At 48.7% G+C, this 23,126-nt stretch overlaps 1 long non-coding RNA gene across 2 annotated transcripts; it reads right to left on the bottom strand.

The window, feature by feature from the left end:
• Positions 1-6,716: 6,716 nt before the first annotated feature.
• LOC117889203 lies at positions 6,717-12,945 on the bottom strand. 2 transcript variants are annotated; one of them, XR_004648415.1, is made up of 4 exons: positions 12,893-12,945; positions 10,821-10,952; positions 8,023-8,177; positions 6,717-7,029 (listed from the first exon to the last, which is right to left on the bottom strand). It is a non-coding gene; the product is annotated as an uncharacterized LOC117889203 (long non-coding RNA). The 2 variants fall into 2 exon arrangements; XR_004648414.1 differs by lacking the exon at positions 12,893-12,945 and having other exon boundaries at positions 10,821-11,092.
• Positions 12,946-23,126: the final 10,181 nt, after the last annotated feature.

Below are 23,126 nucleotides of genomic sequence, written 5' to 3'. Positions count from 1 at the left end.
GCAGCCCGTTACGCACCCAGGCATTGCCTAAGGCTTTCATACAGTTCCTTAAATGGAATTCCTGTGGCTTTTTCTGCAACTTCAGATGCTTGGAGCTTGGCACACCAGAGAGCTCAGAGCTGTGTCTCAGGGCTGTGGACCCCCCACCCCCCTTCTGCCACCACCTCTTCCCGGTTGTGACTACATGTTGCAACAATTGATTCGGCCTGTGTTCTCTCTCTTTCAGAAAGGCGTCAAAGAGCCAGGGGGAGGGGGCATTGGATGGTGAGAGCAGGTCTAAGTAATGGATCAACTTTGGTCCCCTGCACTTTCTTGGGACCATATTATTCCATTTTCACCAAAGCCTGGGGTGTTAGTGGAAATGCTTGCGTCCCCCTGCACCTCCATACGGTCGGTTTTATCACCTCCCAGCCAAGTACAGCAGCATGGCTGTATAGAAAGTGGAGGGCCCAGAAATGAGAGGCCTCCTGCTTCAAAAGTGTCTTCCTGGTGCTTAGACACAATGGTGCCGGGAGAGTCAAAAACACGACGGCGGGAGAGACAGACGGAGGGGTGCCTGGGTGGATGGAAGGAGGGAGGAACGGAGAGAAGGAAGAACCGGTCATCTTGAAACGCTGTTTAAGATCCAACAAAGAAGAGAGAAAGCTGCTCTAAAGGGGCATCTTCTGATCTAGGGGGACCTTTGGAGGCTGTGCAATACCATCATGGCCAGTGGTACATCATCTGCCCCTCCCTTCTATACAGGGGCACGTCGGAGGTGGACAAAGGCGGGCCTGGCGTTCTGCCCAGTCCTTAGACATCCCTGGGGGATGGCTATAGTTACGTCAGGAGCTGCTCCAGCCCTTGATGGCCCCAGGAGCTGGGAGATGGAGAACTGGCTCAGAGCCCCCCCTCATCCTTTGCTGCCCTGAGCACGGGGTTCAGCCATCAGGCTGGAACATGTTTATAACCCAGTGTGGTTCCAGGGATGTAGGCCACAACCCTGCACTTTTCATGGCCAGTTTATCCCGAACTGCCTTAAGCTTAAATAGCTCTTCTGCAGCCCTGGTGTGTCTCTCTCTATAGACAGTACTCAGAGCCCCACCACCAGGCTAAGCAAGGAAACTCCTTTAGTCTTCTCCCATACACCGACCCCGGCCCCAGAGACAGAGCAGCAGGGAATTCACAGGCAGGATAAAGGCAAATGTCTCGTATTCTGAGGTTATAACACGAGAAAATCTAGAAATTGCGGAAGAACTGGAAGGTGGAGGGAGTTGCCCTAGTAGAAATTGCCGTGAAGAGACTTAGAGAATTGACAAGGAACTGCTTATTATCTCACCGCCACAGCTCACGTCACCCGCAGCTCACGTCACCCGCTGCTCACGTCACCCGTAGCTACGTTTTCTCGTCCCATTCCGCTTCCCTCCTCACTCACTGTTCTCTCGTTCTGGCAGCAAAAGGAAACCGCTGCTGGGTTTGGGGGAGTTCTAGGGGCTCAGAGGTTTTCTTCCTGGAGGATGCCTTCGTGGCTAGCCACAGTCAGTCTAGTGATCATGACCATGAACTCACTGGAGCGGAGCAGTTGGTCTTTGTTGCTGTCTTTGGAGATAGCATTTCATTTCTGTTGGGGAAGGAGATAACAGAAATCTCTGACTAGGAAAAGAAGTGACCATGATGCAGCAAATTCCTCCATCCCACCCCATGATGGAGCCTTTGCCCAGTCATCTTAGGGTACGTCTACCCTGCACACACACACAAAGTGTGTGCGTAACTTGAGTTAAAATGGCAGTGAAGACACGGCAACTCCGCTTGTACCTCAGGTTAGCAGCTCAAGGGAAAGCCCGTAGGGCAGCCTGGGGTTGAAGACATACCATTATGCAGGTGTGGTTGTCTACCAGTAAGAGTTGTGGGGATTGCTCTGCTGTGTATACCGCATGCAGGGAAGTCATTCACAGCTGCTGTGTGCTCACCCTGTTTGAAATGAATAATGGGCATCTATTGCCGATGTGCGAGTCACTGGGGCTGTAAACACCTTCGATAGGCTGTCGATTTATTTCTTAGCCTCTAAGTTTCTTCCATGAGAGATTAAAAGTTGGGACCAAACATATTAAAATTAGATTTACCAGACTCACCGAAAAGAACCAGCAAGGCTAAAACAATCCAAGAGGCGTCAGGAGCCCTCGGGCTGGGAGAATTGCTGTATGTGCTCTGCACTGCCTGATGATGAAATGTTTCCTGCTGCGCTGATTCTGTTCAGTTCTCCGCATATCCCCTTAAGGGGTTCAGAGGGCCCTGAGGCAACGAAGTTCAAACCGCAGCAACTTGCATCTTCTGGGGGTACCTGACATGGAGGGATCACACCCTGTGACTCCCATACACCTGAGAGATTCAACCCAAAGGAGCCCAACGGTCAGATCCATTGAGCATGAGTCTTTCCATTGACGTCAATGGGCTTTGTACCAGGCCCTAACTAAGAGCAAGGGATCTAACCCACAGCACCTTATACATCCCCTCTAGATTCGGCCCGCTTTGTTGATGTGTGGGCCGCTGTCCATCCAGGGTGGAAGGTCTTGTCGTTAAGACACTGGGGTAATAGCCAGAAGGTCCGGGGTCCGGTTCCACCTCTAGATCTCTCTACGGCTCAGTTTCCCCATCTGTGACATGAGGATAAAGTTCTGTCTTTCTTCCACAATTGGGTGGATTTGTCTATTTAGTTTACAAGCTCTTTGGGGCAGGGATTCTCTTATGTGCATGGACAGCACCTCGCAAGGTGTCCGTTGTGGCCGTTAGGTTTTACTGTATATAAATAATAGCATGGGCCCGATGCCCAAATGTGATTGGCCCCTATTGTTATTGGCCTTTTTCAACGTGGCCGAGCCCCATTGACTTCAATGGAGCATTGCTGATTTACAACAGCCGATAATAATTCTAATTTACCAGTGATTTCTCCCTGACCCAAACTGCGTTTCCAATCCCCAGCGGCCAGCAGAAGTTGAAAAGTTTACTTTTACTTTCCAAAAGGAGTTTCCTTGCTCAGTGGGGTTTTTCAAGCTGTCAGCACTCCACTGTTTGCAGAGACGAGACCGTGGCACTTGCCTGGAGGGCTCTCAGGTCAAAAGCGAAGCAAGATTTTCTGGTGGCCTTATATCAAAATGCTTCCCCTGTGGATTAACTCGGCTTTCACAAGGTTTTTATTTCCACCCGCCTTGGAATGATCATCGCAAGGGCTCTGCTAAATGGAGCTCCACCACACGTCGTCTGCTAAACGGGGCTGCACATCGGCTTGTTTCACCGTAGCGCCTTCCGTTGCATTCACATCTGCTGTAAGTGCAATTTCCTAACTCCCAGCCATCGTCCCCTCTCTGCAGTCACAGTAAGTCACGGACCTCCTGGCGGGGGATCTTTTCCTGGCTGCTAAGTCAGAGGGTCGTTGCTCGATTTACTTTTCCACCTCTGTACAATCAGCTTCAGGATCATGGCTGCTGTCAGTCACGGCATGCAAAAAGAAGTAATGTCTGCAAGCCCCCTCCTGCCTCCTGGGCTGGGCCTGAGCCAGGCCGTTCCCGGGCAGCCCTGAGGAGATCTGAGCTGCTGGGATGGTTTGACACTGTCAGGGATCTCCCTGTAGGACAGTGATCTAGGGTGACCAGATGTCCTGATGTTATAGGGACAGTCCCGATTTTTGGGTCTTTTTCTTATATAGGCTCCTATTACCCCCCACCCCGTCCCAATTAGTCACACTTGCTGTCTGGTCACCCTACGGTGACCCTCCCAGGCCCAGCAGACGGTCTCTAAGGCCACGCCGCAGTGGCGGAGTAGCACAAAGCAGCTCTAAGAAAGAAGAGGGACTGCGATGGGGAGCAGCTGGAGGGCGTCTCAATGCCCCTTTGCTGAGGACCCTAGTAAAGATTGCGATTTTGAATGTCAGCCCCTGGCAGCACGTAGGCTGGGCGCAGATCCAGAGTGTCACCGTCCCTGCCTCAAAGCGCTCACACTCCACGGGGTGGAAGGGGCAGTGTCCCCCTTTTTACAGATGGGGGAGAGGGAAAGAGACTTGCCCACAGTCACAGAGAGTCTGCAGCAAAGCCAAGAAAAGACCCGATGGCCCCTGAGCTGTCAGCCAGGTGCCTCATCCGTAAGACCAACCTTCTTCCCAGAGTTGAGCCCAGGTGCTCAGCAGATGTAGATCAGCATCGTTATCATAGAATCATAGAATCTCAGGGGTGGAAGGGACCTCAGGAGGTATCTAGTCCAACCCCCTGCTCAAAGCAGGACCAACACCAACTAAATCATCCCAACCAGTTATGCTAGCTGATAGCAGCTGTGAATCTGGCCCTACATTGTCCAGGATCACCATGCCGTGATTTGCACTAATGCTACATATGCCTTCACTACTGGTCCTGGATTTCCATTCTGCAGCTATCAGGCTGTTTACTGGCTAATTATTCTGATTTCAGAGCGTGTTTGGCCTAATAAATTATCCACGTTAGTAAAGTGTCATTACAATGAGTGGTGGCATTTGCTCCCTGTTGCACAATATCACCAGCCTATTTCTCTTCATCCTCAGGCTTGACATTAATGCGTTCTCATTCATTTGCTGCAAGACTGAAATGACGGGGTTGTTTTTTTCCAAGCAAAGTGCTGATTTATTGCCACATCCCATCCACCGCGGTTTAATTCTGAGCTCTGTGCTGGAAAGGAAATGGCCCCCTCAACACATCCGGAGGGCGGCGGTACGTGCACCCAGCCCAGACTGTTTGTTTCACAAGATCTCGTTAAGGGGGCTTGATCCCAGGTATGATTCTCCGTCTCAGTAGGGGAGGAGGAAGGGTCGACTTGTAGTTAAGTCAGCAGACTTGGGTTCTATTCCTAACTCTGCTGCCTTAAGCAAGTCACTTAGGCCAAAATATTTAAGAGGCCTCTAATGATGGGTGCTTCCATTTTTGGCTTCTTGTTCTGTTTGTACAGCTCCTAGCGCTATGGAGTCCTGATCCGTGGCTGGGGCTCCTAGCTGGCCCTGATTGCGGGTGCTGACCATTAGCTAATCTCAGCTTTTTTGAAAATCTAGCTCCTGATTTTCAGAGCACCTGGAGCTCCCGTTGACTTCAACTGGCACTCCCATAAATCACGCCGAAAGGGTCTTAAGTGGAGTGTCCAAACATCAAGGCATGCAAAACCAGAAGCCACTTTTGGAAACACTGGCTTGATTCCCTTGGGGTTTAAGGTGCAGCGGTGGGTGCCCACCCCTTTGGAAAACCAGACCTTTTTATGGCATGATCCTGCAAAAAATGCCAAGCCCCCTCAGTTGCCATTAGGGCCATGGGAATTGAGAGAGATCGGCATCTCTCAGGGGCACCCAACACTTTGCATCTCTCTGGGCCTTGGACAGGTAAAACAGGGACAATAAGGCTTCCTTATGGAGGACATAGGAATAGCCAGACTGGCTCGGCCCAGAGGCTGACAGAGGCCAGCACCAGCTGCTGCAGCAGAAGGTCTAGGAACCCCTGCAGAAGGGACGGTTATAGAATAAGCAACCCAAGTAGAGACCTTGTTCTTGAATTCAATTGCCTACATGTGAGCGGGGAGTTTAGAGAGACACGCTGGGGGAGGCCAGATCTGTTACTGACCCAACTTCTGCTGGGGAGAGAGATACGCTTTTGAGCTTCCACAGAGCTCTTCCCCAGGTCTGAAGAAGAGCTGTGGGTATCTCGAAAGCGTGTCTCTCTCCCCAACAAAAGTTGGTCCAATAAAAGATATCGCCTCCCCCACCGTGTCTCTGGGACCAACATGGCTACACCAACACTGCATACAGGGGAGTCTGTGAGGCTGAATTTATCACTGTTTGTAAGGGGCATTGCGCTCCAAAGCTCTGGGGAAGTGCAAAATGGTCTTCTGAAATCAAAGGCGGCTAGCTCATTTCACAACCCAAACAAGTGGGAAGCCTGCAACAGCTGGCAGGGGCCCCATTTCTCAACAGGTTTGTCAGCTAACTACCAGTTGCAGCATTTGGGGCTGAGCTCGGGAAATTGCATTTGTCACTTTGTGTTCTGAGCTGCGGGGAGCAGCAGGGTTACCGGAGAGGCAGCATTCTTAGCAAGACTCAACAGGCCGTACCCGGCCTCGCTCTGGTTTGAACGGGGACCATTCCAATTGCTCTTTCCTGCGCCTAACTGGAATTTTTCTGCCTTTCTGTTTGCAACCGGTCTAACAAGGCATGTTTGCCCACCATCAGCCACATGCAACATAAAGATATATTCACAAAGAGTCTTTCCTCCAAGCGCTGAGTACATTCTCCGTGTGTATCGCTATATAGTGAAGAGGAAAGAGTGTCTTGCAGTCAAGACACTAGACTGGGATTCAGGAGTTGTTGAATACTGGGTGAATTGGGACCGGTTCACTAGGGGGGAGATTTTTTTTTCAAAAAAGCTCAACTCCCATTTAGCCACCAAAATAATTGGCCTTTATTTAGTGCCTTCTGACCTCAACATCCACGAATCAATGAAATGCAGTGCAAGGAAACCACGTTTTCCTTGTCTCGAATTTGGCTTCTCTGCAAGCTGATCTGCTCGGACAGCCCCTGCACCCCACTGATTTCCCCGGGACTCGGCGCGTTGCTAAGGGTCTAATCATGAAAATCAGCTTGCAGAAACAGAAGAACAAGGGCCGAGGCCGTGATCCTGATTGGAGTCTCTAGGCATTACTGCAAGACAAATAATAACACCAGACTGAGAGCTTTAATGAAGCTTTATTATCTCATCTGATTATCCCATGGCATTACATCTGTCATATAAGCAGATAGTTCACATCTCACTGTAACACAGTGGAAAGAAATCTGTGCTAGTCAATTCATCTTTTTTTACAAATTATAAGATTTTTCCCTGGTTACATTGGAGGATGGGGAAGATGCTTCTAGTTGTCGTGTAATTTGTCATGGGTACAAATGAGCAATGTGGTTATCAGTATCATATACTCCTTAAAGTTAACACTGTGATCCTTATTTACGTCCAGCTCATCAAATATGCTTTGGAGTTCATGCGGGTCGTTCGGATGCTGTTGAGAAAGTGTGGGAAGGGGGGACATGGCATTACTTGCAGCAGATTCTTTCTAGGAAGAGGGCTGATTAGAGCCGCCTGAAAAATGCAAAACTAGCCGCGTGAAACATGGTGACATTTGGATGTTTGCATGTCGATTTGGTCTTTAATTTTGCCATCCTCTAAAATTGTCAAGAGCATCGTTATCACATTTTCCATTTTTTTAAAAAGGCATCCCTTGTTGGCAAAATATGTAAAGTTTTGTGCATCATTAACCATTTTTCAAAAGAAAACGTTGGGTTTTTTTAAAAGGCCTTTTTTGATTAAAAAAATGTTTCATCTGGAAAATGTTGACCAGCTCTGGAAATGCAAATTATGCCACAAGCTCCTAAACCTGATGATTTCCTCCAAACCCTCTGGGGCGGATGCTGATGTCTCCAAGCAAAAGCCACGGGACTGTTCCTGTCCCAGAGAGACCAGCTGTTGTATGGCTGGTTCCAATCTTACACCCTGGTAACTCCATTGACTTGACTGAAGCGACTCCTCATTTGCTCTGGTGTACAGCAGAATCAGGGCCAATAGCACCCTCAGATTAAAAGAGGTGCAAACCCTGAGACAGGACGCAGCAATTTTTATTGGAGCACCCTTTTCCCAAGACTGCCCGGGGAGCGGGGACCAAATTCTGGCCTCAGCTGCATGGCTGACGTCAGTGGGGTTATTCCAGATTCACAGGGAGCTCAGAATCTCGTCCTGTGTCAGGATTTTAATGGAATAAAGATGGGAGGCAGCAGACAGAGGCGAAATACTAAAATAGAGCGGCTTTTAACTTCAGAATGTCTGGGAACAGTGTCTAGCTGCTTTGACGCTATGGACGCTGAAGGAAATTGCCTTCATGTGGGCCACACCAGTGTGATTAGAGCAGAATCCGGCCCATTGACCCAGTCCCTGCCCACTGAAATGTCCTTCCATTCCTCCCGGGCAGGACAAGCTCACCCATCTTGGGCTGACTTACCTGCAGCAAGTTCCCAAGCTCCTTCTGAATCAGGCATTTCAGTTCCCCCTTGGAGAGCTTGTCATGATGAGGCTCCTTGCACGAATATTTGTGGAAGATTTCGATGATGGTGCCAACCGCATCTTCCAGCGGGGTCAGCATCTTCCTGGAGAAACCTGAAAGGGGAGAGGGAGACCTGTAGCAGCAACTGGAGTGTCTAAAACCTGAAGTCCCCCTCCCACACCCCCACACTCCTTCCAGCATTCATTCACGGCGATCATTTGATGGGCAAAGAACCTCTATTAGCAAAAGACAACCGGGGCCAGATCCTCATCTGGTGCCAATGGGCAGAGCTCCACTAAGGCCAATATTATTATTATTTGCAGGACTGTAGTACCGAGGGGTCCCATTGCGCTAGGCGCTGTACATAGTAAAAGACAATCCCTGCCCCAAAGCGTTTACAGTTGAAATAGACAAGACAAACCAAGGCAGAGAGCTAGAAAGTGACTTGTCTAAGGTCAGCCAGCAGATGAGTCACTGAGCCCCAATCCAGTCCCCTACCCCAATGAACCGTGCCACCTCTTTCACCAAGGGGGCCTCGTTGATTTACACCAGTTAAGGATCTGGCCTGTGATGCTAACAGGGTTTGCTACGCATGCAAGCTCAGCTAAAACTGAGTTGTGTTACAAAAGCGGTTAACTAATGCTACATTCATGAACATTGGAATTAGCAACCCAAAACGTTCACCTCCTTCCTTACAGATGATGCATCCAAGATCTAAGCCAAAACGGGGAAAGAATCAGGGAAAGAATATTTAGATAAGTTAGATGTATTCAAGCCACCAGTTCATCTTAGGGTACTTGAGGAACTAGCTGAAGCAATCTCAGAGCCATTAGCCATTATTTTTGAGAACTCCTGCAGGACAGATGAGATCCCAGAGGGCTGGAGAAGGGCAAGCGAAGCACCTGTCTTTAAAAAGGGAAAAAGGGGACCCGAGGAATTATAGACCAGTCAGTCCAACTTTGATCTCTGGAAAGATACTGGGACAAATGATTAAACAATCCATTAGTGAGCACCTAGGGGATAATGGGCTGTGATAGGGAATAGCCAGCATGGATTTGTCAGGAACAAATCATGCCAAGCTAACCTAGTTTCCTTCTTTGAGCAGGTTACTGGCTCAGTGGATGGGGGGAAGCAGTAGACATGATATGTCCTGATTTTTAGTCAAGCTTTTGACTCAGTCCACCTGACATCCTCATAAGCAAATCAGGGAAATATGGCCTAGATGAAATGTGAGAGCACGACTGGTTGAAAGGCCAGAGTAGTTATCAGTGGGTCACTGTCAAACTGGAAAAGCATATTCAGTGGGGTTCTGCACGGGTCAGTTCTGGATCAGGGACTCTGCCATGTTTCCATCAATGACTTGGATAAGGGAGTGAAGAGTATATTTATCAAATCTGTGGAAGACACCGAGCTGGGAGGGGTTGCAAGCACTTTGGAGGCCAGGATTTGAATTCAAAATGACCTTGGCAAATTAGAGAATTGGTCTGGAATCAACAAGATAATAAATATAAGATAAAGATAAGTACAAAGTACTACACGTAGGAATTAAAAACCAAATGCATAACTACAAAATGGGGAACCACTGGCTAGGCTGCAGAACTGCTGAAAAGGATCTGGGGGGGGTTTAGTGGCTCACAAATTGACTATGAGTCAGCAATGTGAAAAAGGCTAATACCATTCTGGGCTGGATTAACAGGAGCGTCGTACGTAAGACATGGGAGGTAATTGTCCTGCTCTACTCAGCACTCAGGGGGCCTCGGCTGGAGTGCTGGGTCCAGTTCTGGGTGCCGCGCTTTAGGAAAAATGTGGACAAATTGGAGAGAGTCCAGCAGGGAGCAACAAAAGTGAGAAAAGGTTCAGAAAACCTGATCTGTGAGGAAAGGTTAAAAAAAACGGGGCATGTTCAGTCTTGAGAAAAGAAGACTGAGGGGGAACCTCATAAGTCTTCAGATATGTGAAGGGCTGTTATAAAGAAGATGGTGATCAATTGTTCTCCGTGTCCCCCTGAAGGTAGGACAAGAAGTAATGGGCTTAATCTGTAGCATGCAAGATTTCGGTTACGTATTAGAAAAAACGTCTTAACTCTAAGAGTAAAGTTGTGGAACCGGCTTCCAAGGGAGGTTGTGGAATCCCCATCATTGGAGGTTTAAGAACAGGTTGGCCAAACCCCTGTCAGGGCTGGTCTAGGCTTACTTGGTCCTGCCTCAGCGCAGGGGGCTGGACTTCATGACTTCTAAAGGTCCCTTCCAACCCGACGTTTCTATGATTCTATGAAAGGTCGTCCCAGACAAACAAGTGTTAACTGTGTGCCAGGCTATCTCCATGGCACTGCTTGGCAAAAACAACCAGGGAAGCGGCCAGCTGTATTACGTGCAGATGATACAGCCTACAGCACGACAACATGTTTGTACTCCAGTTAGCCCATCCTGCCTCCTCCCACCCACCCCTGTTCTGTCCATTCACCTGCTACATTTTTGCACTAACTTTGCTCTTTGGAGCAGGAACGCGTTTGTGGGGTGCCTCACACAATGGGGCCCTGACCTCGGTCGGGACCTTTAGTCACTGAAATAAGTAACACTATTAGTTAATTCTATTCTAACCCACCGTTAATGTGGGTAGGAAGAGATACCTGGTCCTTCTTGGTTTCTCTGTTCTTCTAGGTAACATGGCTATTTCTGAGTTTAACTAAGCTTTTAAACATTGCTTCACGAAGGCGAGAGATTAAAGTGGACAGGATATCTTAAAATCGGACTTACCTGGCTCACCAAGAAAATGGAACCGCTGAAAATGCAACCAAGCAAGAATGAAGAGAGCTGGGGCTGGTGTCTCTTTTATATTCTATCCAGACTGGCAGCCACCACCCCTCATCTTCAAACACCTCGTAGAGCCTGAGTGATGATAGTCAGTCAAAAATACATTCCCAGTCATTGCTTAAGGTTTTTCCGGCTCTTGGTGTTGAATGAATGTTGGGATTTTTTCCAGCACCACATCTGTGTATGGGATTGCTCGCCCTTGCTCCCACTCAAGTAGCTGGAGGGAATCGCTAATTATAATGAAGTTCCTAAGATGCTTGGAAGCAAATAAAATTCAAGCAGTAATTACCCAGCTTTTCATCCTCCTAGGATTAATTAATATTCCCAGCATAGGGAGGCCCCCTCTGTTCTGAATGGGCATTAAAGATCCCAGTGGTGGTTGGGTTTGTTTTTTTGTTTGGTCAGGATTGGGGTTCCCCCTACTATCTTTGGCCAACATCTCTTGGACCCAGATGAAATCTTTGGGTAATCTGAGAGACCATATTATGCCTAGTAAGGTATTAGTAGTGCTTTTGGAAATGGAGAATTTCCTGGAGAAAGTTTTATCAGTAGACTTGGAAGGATTAGACTTTTTTATTGGTAAAATGTTGGTAAACATCAATGTGACTGTACACACCCAAACAACAAAGAAATATTTCCATCTGTAATATCGAAATGTACAGATAGGCAAAGTTAGACAAACGCTGCTGGAGAACTTCTTAGAGTTTGATTTAAGGATATTTCCTGGGTGTATTTTGACACCGGATGTTGACAATTCGTATACACTTTGTTTGAATCTCAATAAACACTGTTTATTGTCTCACCCTCCCACAATTTCCTGCAACCATGAAAATTGAAATGGATAAAAAATCTTTTTAAAAAATGCTTAAAAATAAACATTATTATTATCCATCACAATGATGATTATTTTTAAATTGAATTCTGCCGAGCCTGTTTATCAAGTAGGGAGGTTTCCGAAAAGTGAGCAGACTCGGGACTCTGACAGAAATTTGCTGCACTGTTGGATCCCCTCATTTGAAAATGCTTGGTCCCCAGGGCTCTCACTCGCTGTCCTTGGCCATGCAATCTGCATTCTTCCAGGGGAGCCCATTTCCTACTGCTGCTGAGGCCTCTTTCACTAAGGGCCTTGAAAAATAAGATCCGGGTCTTCAGCTGCCAAACTGGGAGGGACTGAAGCATAGTCTTGATGATCACCACAGCATAAAATCTAGATCATAACTTTCTAATTATATTGTTTTAGCAAACTCCACACACTATTTACATATTAAATTAAAAGGATGGGAGAAACAGCTTCATTGTGTGAGTGTTGTAAGTAGGTTTGAAGGATTAGATTTTTATCGGTCAATGTTGGCAAGCGTCAATTTCACACACACGTAATCAGACCAACAAATATTTCCATAGATACTAATCTAAATGTACTGATCGGCACAGTAAGCAGAATGCTGCTTGTGAATGTATAGAGTTTGATTTAAGGGAATTTATTTGGTATATTTTCACGTGATGTTGACAATTGGTGTTTTAAGGGTTATAAAGCTTTAATTGTTTGAATTCCAACATCTACTGTCATTACAGTATTATTATCCGTCCCACCCTCGCAACTGTGAAAATGTAACTCGATAAAAAAATAAACGTTGATATTATCCATTGAAATTATAAAAAAATAAAAATCAGATTCTGCTAAGCCAAGTCACAAGTATCCATTTTCTCCTTTACTTTGAAGAACATAGGAATGGCCGTACCGGGTCCATCTAGCCCAGCAGCCAGCCGGTACCAGAGCCTCAGGGGGAGTGTACAGAACAGGACAGGTGAAGTTATCCACCCCGTCTTCCCCTCCCAGCTTCTGGGAGTCAGAGACTCAAATCCCCGCAAGCTCAGCCTTGCACGGGGTTTATAACTAGCTTTGGCGTCGTATCCGTGGTAGGTGTTGGCACAACCTCACTTCCCAGCCTTTGGTGTCGTTCTTTTTTGTGGTGTATTTTGCACACTTCCGACCTGATCTTGCAAATCTCACTCACCTAAGGGTGGCCTTTATGTCCTGCCATTAGCTCGGGAAGGAAGCAGGTTTCAATTTCTCCACTTCCAAAAGGTTTTCATAAATAGGGAGGAAAGAAATCAGTGTCCAGATGCTGGTGACATACGCCTTGGCAGCAGGAACCTAAAATAGAGCTAATATCAGCCAGGGGAGTTTGATTGGAAGTGGGTATATTTCATATTCTTGCAACTATTCTTGCCCCATTGTGGGGAAGACCCAGACGGGATGTGGGTAGCTGGAACATTTTCCCATCAAAAACATTTTTCAACCCCCCAAAAATGGCCTTTTTAAAAGAGACGATTTCTCCCAAAATAGGAATATAGGACTTGGGAGGAACCTTCTGGGTTATTGAGTCCAGCTCCTGCTATCAGAGCCAACACCATCATGTAATCCCCTTCATCAAGTCCCGTAACAGGCGCTCGCTTGGAAGACTAGTTACCCTGTTTCCACTGGGAGGCTGCTCCAGACCCTCCCTCCTCTGATGGCCAGGAATCTTCTTCCCATTTCCAGCCTCAATTTATTCATCCCCATTTGTTGTTGTACCAACATCGTCTTTTAGCTCCAAAGCATTTACCCCGACTGATGTATTTCTAGAGAGCAGGCAAACCCCCTCTCAGCCTTCCTTTCACTAAGCTAAACGAGCCACGTTCTCTTAGTCACCTCTCATCAATCTTAGTAGCTCCATCTCTGCACCTGTTCCAGTTTGAAATCGTCTTTCTTGCACAGAGGTGACCAGAAATGGGCCCTGTATTCCAGATGAATGCCTTGTCCTGTGGCATCCGTCCTTCTCTTTCTCTATGACAGATACCTTGCCTGATATGTCCAATATTCATCGATTTCAAAATATGCTTTTTTTTTTTTCAAATAAAACTTTGCAAACTCACAATGTTCAGCTTTCAAAAACCAAAGCAAACCAAACACCAAAATGTGGAAGTTTTTTTAAAAACTGGGGGGGAAATACATACAGAACATTCCCTCCAAAATCACATTTTTTTAAAATTTCTTGCCAACATATTGACAGAAAATACCATTTTCCAGCCAACTTTTGTGACAGCAGCTAACTTCTACACTACCTTGTGTGGCATTGTTTTTAACAAAACCTGAAGCTCTCACAAAACTCACCTGTTCGGAAGTTTTGATTGTAAATACAAAACTCGGGATAAGGGTGGCTGAAAGGGTCCCGAATCATTGGATTCTGGGTCACCGCTTTGCATGGACACTGTGTGAATTCAGTGCTCCTTCCCTTATGATAGGTACCACGTGTGCACCATGCTTGGCAAAGATACAGCCCTGATCCTCAGTTCCAACCAAGGTCTGCTCCAGGGGGGTCGGGTGCTAAATTCCATCTTTGCACATTTCTAATTCCAGGACACCCAGAGACGAGTTCAACCCCTAGCGCATGTTAGAGCAGCCTCAGGATTGCTCTAGTTTCCATAAGCTGATAACAGCCCCCAAAGAGCTCTTATGTCATCAGGGGATTTTTGGAGCGCAACATGCTCGTGCCTGACTCCTGTGCCCCAGCGTGCCTCCGGGGGACCCCATCCCTAAGGTAACCCAGCATGGAGGTGTGGAGAGCAAAAGGAACCCACTTCTGGCTGTCCAGTCTTGCCAGCTATCCCTTTGGCACCCCTAAGCAGTGCAGAGAGGCAGTGGTGGGGCTGAGAACCTGGTTCAAGGCATGTGTCTGAGAAACTTCCAACATAATGAACCAACCCTGTTCTCAGTCCAGTGGGGCACCACCTTGTAATTAGACAGGAGAGGATGAGCAATAACAATAAGCGAAGGGGCAGGGTGGGGCTGCAGGTTCCAGTGGGGGTGGATCACGTGTCTTGTTTTTCACTTTGGTGAGCTCTGATTTGCTTGCTGAATGAGCCGCAGTCTCTGTACAGCGGGAAGCGGAGGAAGTCGGGCGGGGCAGGAGGAATAGAGGGGCCTGGCTGCAGAGAAAGGTGATGTGAAAGAAGAGGGGGATTAGGGAGAGTTTTAGGCAAGGAGGGACCATCAGATCAGCGAATCTGACCTCCTAACACAGGCCATGTCACCCAGCCAGCCCTATATCGAGCCCGAAGACTTTAGTTAGACTAAAATATTTCAGTCCTCAGAAAAGTAGGACAGGCAGAGAACAGGAGAGACCGAGGTGCCACCAATATCAGAGGCCCCTGATTGATAAGGTGAGACCTGCCCAGGTGATCCTAGTAGTGAACCACTCCCCAGGCTGCAGAGGAAAGTGAAAAACCCCCAAGGTCCCTGCCAACCTGACCTGGGGGAAAATTCCTTCCTGATACTAAATATGATCAGTTTGACCCTGAGCATGTGAGCAAGACCCACAAGCCAGACCTCTAGAAAGAGGGTTCTCTGGACCAGGTCAGAGCACTGGTCCAGTGTCTCATCTCCAGCCATGGCCACCTCAGATGCTTCAGAGGAAGGTGGGGGGAAAAAACCGCAGAATACATCTAACCATTTGTGCATCAGGGAGGAAATATTCCTTCCTGACCCCTGCAGGCAACCGGCTGAAGCCCTGAAGCATGAGACTGGATTACAGGTTTGATTTAAGGAGGTGAGGGAGGTAAAGGGCATGTGACATCCCAGCAAAACGCAAGGCCAGAGCCTCAGCTGGTATAAATCAGTGTCACTCCCTTGGCTTTGATGGAACTCAAACTGTTACTGTCCCCGACCGTAATTCTCCACTGAAATCAATGGAGCGACACGGATCCGCACCAAATGAGGATCTGCCCTTCGGCTCATGGGTTTGTTTGAACACGAAATGCCTGGCCAGGAGCGGGCACGAGATGAAACTGAATGAAACAATCTGTGTGAAAGCCTGAAAATGGAAACCACTGCTTTAATCTGATCTCCGGATTTCACATTCCTTGTGGTTGTTATTGCTGTTCTTATCTAACCACCAGGCCCCCAGGCACGCAGCTAGCACAGGAATTAAAAGCCCTTCAAAGCAGAGGATGACAGGGTCAGACACCCAGCCGGTGCCATTGAAGTCAATGAGATTACACCCATTTACACCAGCTGAGGATCTGGCCCCAAATATACAGGACCAGGTCCTAAGCTGAGTGGTGGCCACAGAAGAACTGTTTATGGCTCTCCAATACCGGGGCCCCCTAGCTATTACACCACAGACAGTGCCTGGGGCCAGTCCCGTAATAAACTAGCTAAAGGTTTATTCGCTCGGAAGAAGACAGACGAGTTATTTAAAGCAAACACAGACACCCCAAGGAGTTCCCATCCAAATCCTATGAGTGGCAGAGTTGTCGTGATCGGTCCATTCAAAGTGTCTTTCAGGCAGACCCAGGAAGCAGCCCGTGGGGATTTCTGGCTTCAGATCAGAGTCTCTGGCCCCTCAGAGTTCAAACAGCCCAAAAGATGCAGTTTTTTCTTGTTGGGGATTCTTATTCCTTTCCCCCAGAGCTCAAGGGGATGAGACAAGTTCACGTGCATGTCTCCCCTTCATGGGCGGGCAATCAACGAAGGCTTTTGTCCTCATGGGGTTCCCCAATGGTTTGTTTGGTGTCTATGGACCTTCCTTTGTGGGCAGGAGATGATACCTCCTGTGGCAAACTAGTATCTCAAACCAGGTAATGCTTCTCTCCCGACTGCGGGCATTCACGGGTTCAGAGCAAACCCTGAAACTTTACCTTTAAACAAGGGCTACAGATCAATACATGCAGCAACATACAAGCACTGTAGAGCCTAAACACTGAATAATTTGGATAAGCCTCATGCAAAACGTACACCCGGGTGACCTGGTCTGGTCCCCAGTTCCTAGCCACTGCCTGCAGCCTGGGCTAGCGCTGCCTTCTGGCCTGCCAGCGTCGCACCAGGTCTCACTGCCGCGCTAATGCATCCACACTGCCCTGCGCAGACCCTGTGGCTTGAGTTGCATTCACGCTGTAGAATGCCAGGGCTTGGACCCACTCGGGCTCTGAGCCACCCCCCTTGCAGGGTCCTAGGCCCCAGGTCCGGAGTGCTGGCTGACCCGAGTCAGACGGGTTAGTGTGTGGACGGAAAAGGGGGCTTGGGCTCAAACCTGAGACAGAGCCCAGGCTTCGAGTGCAAACGTGCCCTCAATGTTCCAATTCCCCATCTGTAAATGAGCCTTCCGCAAAACCCTTCGCTTGTCTGATCAAGTTCCATTGTCAGCTGTGCAGAGCAGGGACTGTCTCCCTGGGGGGCTGTGCAGCGCCTGGCGCAATGGGGCCCAGTCTTGGGCATTCCTATAACACAAAGAATAAGAATGACCTGGGCCAGATCCTGAACTGGTGTAAACTGGCCTCGCTCCGTTGATTTGAGTGAAGCTTGGCTGATTTCTATCAGCTGATAATAACAATTAGCCAGGAATCTCTCCGTACAGCTAAAATACATCTCCAGTTCTCAGGAGCCAGGTCGAGTAGAAACGTTTATTTAATGTGGTTTTAAATCTGCCAATGCTTGTCTCTCTTCCTATGTGTCTGTGCAGCGCCTTGCACAGCGACACCCCGATCTCAGTAGAGAGGTAAATACTAAATACTGAAGCTACTGACTTGTTCAGGCTGCCTGGCCTTTGCTGTTCGCTATCACTCGCTTTACGCGTCTCCCAGAGAAACCCACGTCTGGCAGGGTTCCCAGGGGCTGTACTGTCGGCGCCTTTCTTCATTTCTTTCCGTCGAGGTTTGTGAAATTGCCGTTTTGTAATGTTGCTTGGGCTGTACAAACCTTCCCTAAAATGCCACATGCAGAGGGCTGGGGTAACAACTAAAACAACTCACCCAGGCACAGACGGGGGCTAGAAATACAGTAACCAAAACCCCGGGCATCTAGCAATAGAGGAAAGGGGGCATCCCGTGTAGCTTGAGCATTGTCATCCCCAAAGTATGTGACGCTGCCATTAAGGAAACAAGAGTCCATTTGGCTGAGCTACTAAGAGAAATGAACCAGCACAACTGGGTGTTACCTAATACAAGTGCGATATTACATGAGTGTACACTGGAACCAACTGATCAGCATGTTACAACTTGCAGCTGGGTTTGGGTTGTGGAACAGAGTTATCCCAAAGCTTTCCATACACGTGATAAGCTGTCGCAACAAATTTTCAAAACATATTGACTGCCCCAGAAAGTAGAAGACCACGTGTCCTGTTGTTGCTGCCAATAGATGACCACACCGTTTGTTGTTACAAGGCTTACCCCATTTTACTGAGTTTATGACCCAAGATCAGACTAAGGACTTGAGCGTTCTCCAAAGTCCTTGGGGCTTTTTCTAACAGCATCTTAGACCCCAAGTCCTCACTGATTTAGCATCTCTATTTTTAACCCCTTGTTGAACCATCGTCTCACACTGGTATTCTGGTAGCAAGATGAAAAGTTGCTAACCATGAAGGCAGTCAAGCATTTGATCAAGTTACCAAGGGATGGAGTGGAATCTCCATCATTTGCAATCTGTAAGTCAAGATCAGACATATTTCTAAAAGGTACGCTCTGTTCCAACCACAAGTTGTTGGGTTTGATGTAGGAATCAGTGGGAGAAATTCTCTGGCCTGCGCCACAGGAAATCAGGCTCGGTAATCATAATGGTCCTTCACGGTCTTAAAAGCGCTGATTTTTAGAGACGAAGCCAAGAAATGACATGACCACAGAGTACAATCATAGGACTGGAAGGGACCTCGAGAGGTCATCTAGTCCAATCCCCTGCCCTCATTGCAGGACTAAGTATTATCTAGACCATCCCTGACAGGTGTTTGTCTAAGCTGCTCTTAAAAATCTCCAATGATGGAGATTCCACAACCTCCCTGGGCAATTTATCCCAGTGCTTAACCACCCTGACAGTTAGGAACTTTTTCCTAAGGTCAAACCTAAACCTCTTTTGCTGCAATTTATGCCCATTGCTTCTTGTCTTAACCTAGGTAAAGAACAATTCTGCTCCCTCCTCCTTGTAACAACCTTTTATGTACTTGAAAACTGAAAAAAATTGGGTTTGTTTAGTCTGGAAAAGAGAAGACTGAGAGGGGACATGATAACAATCTTCCCTCAGAGGTCATGTTTTCTAGACCTTTAAGCATTTTTGTTGCTCTTCTCTGGACTTTCTCCAATTTGTCCACATCTTTCCTGAAACGAGGCACCCAGAACTGGACACAATACTCCAGTTGAGGTCTGAGTAGAGCAGAAGAATTACTTCTCGTGTCCTGCTTACACGTGTCTTGCATCTCCTCAATGAATGCAGACATGACAGGGCTCTGAGAAGGCTGAAGACAAGCAGTATATGACACCACAGATTAAAAGTTTCCATAAAAAGGGAGGAACAATATAAACTTTTGCACAGGTATCATCTTCCAATTTTCACTCGTGACAAAATGACAGATTTCCCATGTCTCCTTGCACACTCCCACGTGTAAGTGACATTTCTAGACCAACCCCTTTCTGAAACCATCTACAAATAAGTGAGGGCTTGGGTCTTTTAACTGGATGAACAAAGAAACGGAAAGCCATGGTTCTCAGTCTTTTCTAAAGCAGGACCCCATGTTGCAACAGAAAAATGGGTCACGACTCCCAGTTCCCACCCAGCCATAAAGAAAGTGAGAGTGATGGCAACCCCAATATTTATTATTATTCTCGTTATTGTTTGTTTGTTTTGCGGTAGCACCGAGGAGCTCTGGCTATGGACTAGGGCCCATGGTACGAGGCAGTGTACCAACATAGGGCAAAACCACAGCTCCTGCTCCAAAGAGCCCACAATCTAAGTATAAAACACGAGGCGACAGAAAGTCGCTGGCAGACAGATGGAGAAGCTCAAGGGAACAGTGAGATAATGTTGGTCCACATGACGGGCAGCTGCCTCACCAGAAGCAAGAAACATGGAAACCCAAGTACCATGTTCATGACACACACCCCCACAAAGGGCCCAGAACCCCCCGGCTGTTACTCCACGATCAGGTCACTGATACAGAGTGATCCGGATCACTTGGGAAACTGGGCGCCAGCAAACAAGATGGGTTTTTAATACAGCTAAATGCAAACGTATCCATCTAGGAACCGGGGACACTGGACACACAGGTGAGCCTCAGGAGATCTGGATTCAATTCCCAAAGCTGCCACAGGTCCCTGGGCCTCAGTTCCCCATCTGTAAAACGCAGGATAACAACCCTTCCTGTCTCCCCCCGCCCCGGTCTATTTAGCTCGTAGATTCCTTGGGACAGAGGCTCTATTTTACTGAGGGCCTGTTCAGCGCCCGGCACAACGGGGGCCGGAGGTCAGTGTGGGCTGCTAGATGCTACAGTCAGAAAATAATGAAGGAAAATCCCAGCAACTCTGCAGCCAAGACCTGAAATCAGACTTGGATCCTGAACCAGGCCCTGCTATCGCTAAGATCTTGGACAATGCAGAGAGAGAGAGAGAGCGCTGTATTGCTCAGGGCCTGTCTATACTTGGAGGTCTGTTGTATTAATGTAGATGGGAGTGAGGGGTGGAATAGCCCATCCCCTCGTTCTTTTCTCCACCAGTTAGGCCGAATATCAGACACACCTATTTTCGGTCACAGATTTCCTGTTCCACACGTCTCTTGTTGACCAGGCATGATCCTAACGCAGCCCTTGAATGATATCAGGAGGCCTTCGCGTCTGTCCCAATTCAGTCTTTCTGTCTCCCTCCTGCGCCTTTTCCCTTCCACGTTCATTGTTCCAGGTTATGGCGACACTTGACGAACTTTCGCTTACTTTTTCCCCCGATGAGCTCACAATTGGGGTCAATTCGTAGGCCCAGAAATCACAATGGTTCTTCAGGGACAGCTCACGCACTTGGCATTCAGAGAGCCGTACGTTCTAAAGGCAGACGGGCCGACTGTCTGTAGTCTGACCTCCTGTATATAACCCAACTTCCCTGAGTTAACTCCTGTTTGAACTAGAGGTTCGCTTTTAGAAAAACAGCCCGTCTCGACTTCAAAAATGCTATTGATGCAGATGGGACCAAAACTACACCTCTTCCTTTCATCTGAATTAACTTTAGAGTGTCAGCCGGCGCGGGCAGGGACTGGTTCCAGAATACAGAGGTTCTGGAGCTCGGTGGCCGGCTGCTTAGAGACCAAATCTTTTCCTCATCCAGTTTTTGGTGTCGGTTCAAGCCGGTGAGAGGTGCTGGGTGAGCAGTGCCACCGACTCGCCTCAGGGCACCGGCGCCGGATGCTGCAGCAGGGGAAGAACTTGCTGATATGCGGCATCTGCTGCCACCTAGAGATACGTCCTGCAGCTGAGCAGACAAACTTCCCCACCGGCCTTGCAGCGCAGATGGAGTCTGATCCCCCGGAGTCTGACTGTTCCCTCCCCAGGGCCAGCATGCAGGGGACCCTCAGCACTGGCCTCCCCCATGCTGTATGGAGTGGGGGGATAGCCCTAGGGCCTGGACTCCACCAAGGGCCCCCTGCAGGGATCCATGGTGGGGCAGGAGGATGCAGAATATTAACCCACACCAAGGTGCACTAGCTTTTGTGCACCCTCCCGGGGAGGGGGGCTACAAACCCCATCGTAATGGGCTGCCAGTGGCTCAGACAGAGGGGCCCCCGGGGAGCTCAGGGGTCATGTAGCACTGGGGTGCAGCACCGTGAACTGTCCCACCGAGCGGGCAAACACCCCTGCACCAGAACGATCCCGCGAGTCCTCACGGAGGTTTCCTCCCCTTCCAGTGTCCATGGCGGAGGGAGCGGCCTGGACCCCTGGCTGCTTCGCACATAAGCCAAACGGTAAAGAAGTGCCCTGCCAATTTCCCCGGAGGACCAGGAGCTGCCCAGAGCAGAGCCGGCTTCCCCACGGCTGGAGATGAGGCTCCAGTCGTGGTCGCCACCCAGGGCGAGGAGAGATATTGCTGCGGGGCCAGTGACTCTTCTCTGCTCCTCAGGAATCCTAGGGGCCAATGGAAAGAGCATATGTTAGAGCAGCCCTGAGGCCGCTCTAATTTACCCCAAGCCCAAGTAGGCCTTTTCCTGGCCCCAGAATACAGGAAGTGCAAAGATTAAAGCCCTTTATGCCCTCCCACCACACATCCCTGTCCCAAGCGCAGGAATGCAGTCGGGCCCTTGGAATCAAGTCATTCTCCGGCATTCCCGAGCTGCACATCTGCAGGGAGTCCCATCAGTCTGCCTTGGTCCCGCTCAGCTGTATTTGCCTTTCCTTGGCATGTTACGGTAGCTGACTAGGAGGGCGCTCGGTCCCTGCGCGCTAATTCCACGGGGGTGTTTCCAGCATGCAAAAGCGCCCGACTGCGCAAAAGCCACGCACCGCTTTGCTGAACTCTTTCAGCAGGGTGCCGCTAGGAATTGCCCTAGCTGGGAGATCTGGATGCTTCACAGAAAAGAAGTGGGGTATGGCTATGGGGAATCCTAGATGGAATCACCCCACACACACACACACCCCTTTACCTCCCCTCCACGCACACACACGCTGCATTGTGCTGTCTGATTCTCACCAGCCTTCAGTACATGGAAGCGAATCTGAATCTCCCCAAGCCAAAGCCAAGAGGACTTTATGGTCCAAAGCAGAAGGGGTTTGGAGCCCCCCTTTTTCCAGGAAATGACGTTAACAGTGGGGTAATGGAAACGTTTCATTTCAATTGTGACTTTTTTATCATCTAAAATAACCAATAAAAAGAGAAACCGAAAGGTCCTGTTCCAAACAACGCTTCCGTTCACAACTGACACGTTCCCGCAGAACATTTTCCACTAGCTGCACTCTTTCCATCTAGACAGAGATAGCGCTCTCTTGTAACACCTCTCGCCCTGTCACGGAGGCAGAGTCTAGCTGGGGTCTTTCAGAGCCATGTATAAGGGCTGCACAAACCAGATCCCCTTTAGTTATCTGAATGGGAGAAGATTTTGTCCGGTGCCTTTATCTCTGTCACGGTTTCACGGCAATGGTGGTGCAAGGAGTGAATGCTGAACCTGAGAGGGAGCGTGGACAACGGATAGTGGGGCCAGGGTGGAACTACAGAGTTTTGGTTCCAAATAAGCCGCGGGCGAGCGCTGTGCTTGGGAAGGGGCAAACGCAAGTACCCCCAGTGCTGTGAAATGCCGTTCTGGCTCTCAAAAAGCAGGGCTGGAACGGCATCCCGGCGTGTTCTGGAGCACTGCAAAGAAACTTCCAGGAACGGCCTTTAGCAAGTTACTTGGACTCTCTCTTTCCCATCTCTACAAGGGTAACAATAACCTACACAGGTTTCAGAGTAGCAGCCGTGTTAGTCTGTATCCGC

Source organism: Trachemys scripta, chromosome 16, assembly GCF_013100865.1.
Source record: "Trachemys scripta elegans isolate TJP31775 chromosome 16, CAS_Tse_1.0, whole genome shotgun sequence".
In the NCBI taxonomy this organism is placed as follows: Eukaryota; Metazoa; Chordata; order Testudines; family Emydidae; genus Trachemys; species Trachemys scripta.
The sequence above is the reverse complement of the archived record's forward strand: the minus strand, read 5'-3'. Positions and strand labels throughout refer to the sequence as shown.